The sequence below is a fragment of the Lathyrus oleraceus genome, chromosome 3 (assembly GCF_024323335.1).
Source record: "Lathyrus oleraceus cultivar Zhongwan6 chromosome 3, CAAS_Psat_ZW6_1.0, whole genome shotgun sequence".
NCBI lineage: Eukaryota > Viridiplantae > Streptophyta > Magnoliopsida > Fabales > Fabaceae > Lathyrus > Lathyrus oleraceus.
The window spans coordinates 334,085,370-334,091,638 of NC_066581.1; the positions used below are offsets into that span (position 1 = coordinate 334,085,370).

Genomic DNA, 6,269 nt, shown 5'->3' on the forward strand with positions numbered 1-6,269 from the left:
TCTTATACGAAAAATTAGGATGGCTTTTCCAACCTGGGTTGTAGGTATTCGAATAAGGATTTCCTTGTGCGTAATTTACTTGATCGGTTAGGACTCCTGCTAATATCTGACATTCATGCGCAGTGTGTCCATGGTGTCCACATAACTCACAGTTTGGAGTTACAGCAGCCACGGTGGCTGCAGGTGGTATGGTCAAGTTGTCTAACTTTTGAACAAGGGCATCTACCTTGGCATGGACATGGTCAAGGCTACTGATTTCGTACATTCCACTTTTTGTTTGGGACTTTTCTACTGGAGTTCTTTCACCTCCCCATTGGCAATGGTTTTGGGCCATGTTTTCAATGAGTTGATAGGCTTCGTTGTATGGCTTGTCCATAAGTGCACCGCCCGCGGCAGCGTCTACTGTCAGTCTTGTGTTATATAGAAGCCCATTGTAAAATGTGTGAATAATCACCCAGTCTTCGAGACCGTGATGTGGACATATCATCATCATGTCTTTGTATCTCTCCCACGCGTCGTAGAGAGATTCTACATCTTTTTATCGGAATCCATTGATTTGAGCTCTCAGCATAGCAGTTTTGCTCGGCGGAAAATATCGGGATAAGAAGACGTTCTTCAGTTCTTCCCATGTTGTAACTGAGTTGGATGGCAAGGATTGCAACCAAGCCCAAGTTGTGTCTCTTAGTGAGAAAGGAAAGAGGCGTAGTCTTATCGCATCTTGAGATACACCATTCGCCTTTACAGTGTCTGCGTACTACACAAACTTGGTCAGGTGTTCATTAGGGTCGTCCGTAGGATTTCCAACAAATTGATTTGTTGGACGACTGATAATAATGAGGGTTTCAGCTCGAAATCGTTTCGATTGATAGCGGGGGCAGCAATGATGTTGTGAGGTTCTTGCTGGGACGGGGTAGCGTAGAATTTAAGAGGACGATTTTGTGGTCCTTCTTCAGCCATGGTTGGTTTTTCTTTTGGTTTAGTAGGAAAGAAGATATCGGGAATATCGTACCTTTGTTGGTACTCTAGTATTCAGCATCTTATATATAAGAAACGCTCTAGTTCAGCAATTGGTGATGCTAAGTTATCTCCTTGTGAGCGAGTACTTGGCATACAATCGGGGGAAATAAGGGAAAGAAGATTAGTTTTTATTTTTACCTTAGTCTATACCGTGCAACGAAAGAATCACACTATTTAACTAAATCAGGTCCCCGACAATGGCGCCAAAAACTTGATACGTGTGTGACTGTATATAGAATATAGTCAATCGGGTACTCGACTGCAAGTGCACAGTCCAGTCGTTTTAGTTTTAAAAGATATCGAACCTACAGGAACCGATGGTCAAACTAGTGCTACTAACGTCACTATGTTTAGCTAAGGGAATGATTTATAGAAGTTCGGGTGCAGAGAATTAAATCTAAGAGAAATTGAGTTTTAAGAAAGTATTAATAGGAGGAATCAGTATGCAACGCATTAATCTTCAGATATTCGATAAGTCACCGGTGTATAGTTCAAATACCAAATATCTTTCAGTAGAAAATACTTATTTAAAAGACTTTATCTCACACTCTCGTGGTTGTTGATTCGGCCTATACTTTAAGTCAGAATGTACGCTCTCGCTGTCCCATTTGAAGTTAAAAATACTTTTTTAAAATAAATAAGTTCTGATTTCTTTTAAAATGCTCTCGCTGTTTTTAAAATCAATGCCTAGTTTTTACTATCCAGCTTGAGCCTCACGCTCTCGCGATTGTTGGTTCTCACCTTAGTTAATTTCCCACTCTCGTGGAAAAATCGTATTAAATAGCTTCTCACTTTTGTGACAAAGTTAATTAAATTTAAATTAAAAACCTCATCCGAAAAGATTGTTTGAGAAAATGAGTTTTTCACCGATTATTATTAAATCCCATCCAATTAAGTTGTTACATACCGATACCGGTAGTTTTGCCGGACATGTTAAACAGCGCAAACACAGACGAGCATAAACAAATTAACAGTGCAGCAAACATAATTATAATAATAACAGGGCAATAATAATAATAATTGAATAAAAACCTGGCAATTGGATTAACAGAGTACGTTGAATCTTGGAGTACTTGAGCAGTCCTCCACAGGTCGGTAGGATTCTGCTTCTTCTATACAATTGCTTACTAAATTAAATAAAGTGTAGTAGTTCCCCAGTGTAGGAAACTACTACTTTGGCTAACTGAAAAACGGAAAGGAAAGGGGAAAACGGAAATTCTAAACAGAATGGTAACTGAATTACGGTAAGGAAAACAAACTTGCTGAAGGAAAATAATACTAAAATGCTAGAATGTTGTAGAAAAATAAATTGCAGAGAGAGTGTAGACGTCCTCTTTTTTTCCAACCTTCGTCCTTTTTATATTCCTCATAGGTCTTGGCAGTTGAGATAATTAAGGGTGACCGGTTGAGTGAGGAATCCACGGGAAGTGGTTCTGTTGGAGAGAATTTAGGCACGTTTTTGTTGCTCTGTTGACTGCTTCAAGTGTAAAATATGGCCGTGTGACGCTCGTCATGGGCCTGTGACGGCCGCCACAGGCTGGGCGTGCCGGTCGTCATGCGGCTTGTGACGGTCGTCACATCAGCAATTTCTGTGTTCTGGTTTTTTGCCGCTTTCTCATCTGTTTCTTCTTCTTTTTCTTCCTTTTCTACATTTTACTCCTTCGTGCTTGGAGATTGAAATACCTGCAAAAATAACTCGAATACTTGCGAAATAATCGGAATATAAACTAAAGTGGTATGATCTTTGAGTGTAAATCAAGGCAAATATATGATGTATTTTCGCGTTATCAAGCATTAACACATATTTCAGCTTTTTGATAGAGGTTCGGTTAGACGATTCGGTTTGGGTTACTTCCAATTGCCATAAACTTTTCAAAACTATTTTTGTTCAAAGTTTTTACCTAGTGATCTGTTCACCCCTATAGATTGAAGCTTATCGTCAGACAAGTGGTATCACGAGCTCCAGTTAATTTTGTGTTTAAATAGTTTCTTATTAGAAGATGACTATCGAACCTAAGGAAGCGTACAATAGAGCACCGATTTTCACCGTCGAAAATTAGGACTATTGAAAAGCTTGTATGTGTATACATATCAACTCGGTTGATAAAGTTGTTTGGGGCGTCATCACCAATGGTCCTAATCAAATTACAATGACCAATGGTGAATTTGTTGTGTACCAAATCTAGAAGCACAATGGAATGATAATGATAAGAAATTATGGTCACATGATTAGATGGCATAAAATATTCTCATATCTGCACTTGGTGTTGATGAATATTATCGTGTTTCCCATTGTGAAACAGCCAAAGCTATGTTGGACGCACTAGAAGTTTCCCATGAGGGAACTAATGAAATCAAACAAGTTAGGATCAATACCTTAAATAAAAAATTTAAACTATTTCCCATGAAGCATGGCAAAACCATTATCGACATACAAAAACTATTGATAAAGAGGATACGTCCTTTTAGAGTGACTTATTTTAATTTCTAAAATACTCTTTATTTTCTATTTTAATAAATAAAAAAATACAATTTAAAAATAACAATGTTGTTAATAACTTTCTTTGATTACTCGGATTTAAAAGTTAATAACTTTCATTATTTATAATCCCAATATAAGTTACTTTGCTCCAAACCAATAAATTTTCAATTACTTTTCAAATAATACCACAAAAATTAAGAGTGAAACTAACATTGAATAATTTTTACATAGAAGAATGGAGAAACATTCTAATATGACGGCGAATATATGTACAATGTAAATATCTTTTTTATTCGATTGAATTGAGAATTCATCTATGGATATTCTGTCGTCAATGGTGTAGTTGAGGAGAATTTCGCAACCGGAAGAGAGTCCGAACGGGTAAGGGGAGGGTTTGGGTGATCCACATGTTCGGTTGCAGTATCGGTAATTAACTTGAGAAATAATTATTGGGAGAAAGATTAGTGATAATAAAAGGATTAGAAGTGAGTGTTTTATGATCATGGTAGAGATTAAACAGATAGATTTAAAAAGTGAGTTCAGTGTTTTTGGTTAAAAAAATGGAAATTTCGATTTTTTTTTATATATATTACAAATTTCTCATAAAAATAGGTAAATGACAAAAGGGTATAATGATAAAAGTATTTTAAATAAGGGATGTCAATTACAAATGGAGGGATGATAAGTTAAATGCTTGAAAAAGTATGTGATGATGAGAGAGGAATGAGTTTGGATTGGAGAAGAATGCGTCTAAATGAGAGAAAGAAATTTATTAAGAAATGTGGAATACAATAAATTTTGTATTCACGTGTGATGTTTTTTATCATATTCGAAAAAAATTATGTATTGATTGTGTAAAATATTTTTACATTATCAATCAATCACAAATATATTTTATCAAATCACACTTAATTTTAAAATATTGATATGATATCACATAATATGATACTATTGTATCACCTCTATTCTCTTATCATATTAGTCTAATTATTTATTTTTATATGATGTGTTTTCTCTTCATTGTTGTTTTCATTCTTTATAAGTTCTATAAACATGCAACTGCATTAAAAAAATTAACTGCAGTAATAATTATTGAAATGTAATATTATTGTTTGGTTTAAACTTTATGTCCATAAATTTGTTTTTCAGACATTCCTTAGGATGGTGGTAGATAATGCAGTAAGAATTGCATTAAACAATGGTTTTTATTTTTGGAATTGTTTGACATGGATATATCTATGGAATTTCCAACTAAGTGTAATTAAAATCCATTTTATTTTTAAATTACTTCAACAAATATGTTTTTGTTTTTATTTCCTTTTTTTGTGTGGTAGTTCTTCTTTATTGTAAAAGATAATGTATTACATTAAATGTTAATGAAATACTTAAGTAGTTTATGGGTTTATGATCGATAATGATACCATAAAATTAGTTAAATTTACTCCGTTGAACAAAACCATAAAATTTACACTCATTTGAAAGAAACTTATACTATTACAAAATCATGTTCTTTTCTTTTTCTCTATTTAGTTCAATTTTTTTAATTGGTTTAAATGTAATTCTATCATTAGTAAGAGAAAAGTGTCATATTTTAGTTTGTGTTAAATATTTTTTCTTATATTGTTTATCTTAAAGGTTTTTAATATCATAGCATGTATGAAAAATATAACTACATAATTAAGACACATTAATTTACTTTATCAAATAATATAATTTAAAATCAAAATTAAAAAAAAATTATAATTTTTTGGTTGTGTACTAAAAAAACAAACATATAAATATGAAAATAAATATTATAAAATTTATTATATAAATAATTTAATTTAAAATTAAAATCGTTAAAAAAATGAATTTTTTATAAAAATAATCCAATTTTTCAAAAAAAAATTCCAAAATAATCATGTTTTCAAAAAAATTCCTAAATTACCCTACTTTTAGGTGGAGGCGTCAATCCATGTGTCCTAAACAATCCAATTGACGTCTCCTCTTAAAATTAGAACGTCAATTGGATTGGTTAGGACACATGGTGCAACCAATTCAATTGACGCTCATATGTATTTTTTCAAAGGAGACATCAATTGAATTGACACCTTAGTATATTTTACAATTTTTTTTGTTAAACCATCTACATGATATATATTTCGAGAGTTTTTAAACATTAATTTATTTAAAATAAATTTTGAAAAATAAACTATATAAAATAACCGCTATCTAACATTATCATTTTACAATTCAATAATACAGAGAAATCTGTGGTTTTTTTACCAAAATAACCCACTTTTTCAAGGAAATTTCCAAAATACCCCTAGTTTCAAAAAAAAATTCCAAAATACCTCACTTTTAGGAGGAGTCGCCAATTGAATTGGAGACTCCTCTTAAAACTTGAATGGAGGCGCCAATTGGATTGGCTAGGGCATGTGCCATAGCCAATCCAATCGGCGCCTATGTGTAGGTTTTAAGAGGAGTCGCCAATTCAATTGGAGACTCCTCCTAAAATGCATTTTTTTTGTGTTTTATGGTATAAGTGAAAGATAAATTTGATATAATACGACTTGATATTAATAAAGTTTGGAGTTTACACAAAGAAACCTAATGGTGATGACCGGGATCACCTAACCGACCTCTGGTCCCACATCCTCTAGCTACCCTAACCCTTGGCCCTAACCCATGTTGACAATTCTGCACTGGTGTTTGATCATCTGAGGGGCCAGGAGCGTCACTACCAACTACAGGAGAAGGTCCGTTGAGGTATTCAGACAAGTCAGGATAG

The 6,269-nt window shown here is 33.5% G+C and overlaps 1 non-coding gene across 1 annotated transcript; it reads left to right on the forward strand.

The window, feature by feature from the left end:
* Positions 1–464: 464 nt before the first annotated feature.
* LOC127133547 (small nucleolar RNA R71) lies at positions 465–571 on the forward strand. Its single transcript, XR_007807508.1, has one exon. It is a non-coding gene; the product is annotated as a small nucleolar RNA R71 (small nucleolar RNA).
* The last annotated feature ends 5,698 nt before the right edge of the window (positions 572–6,269 follow it).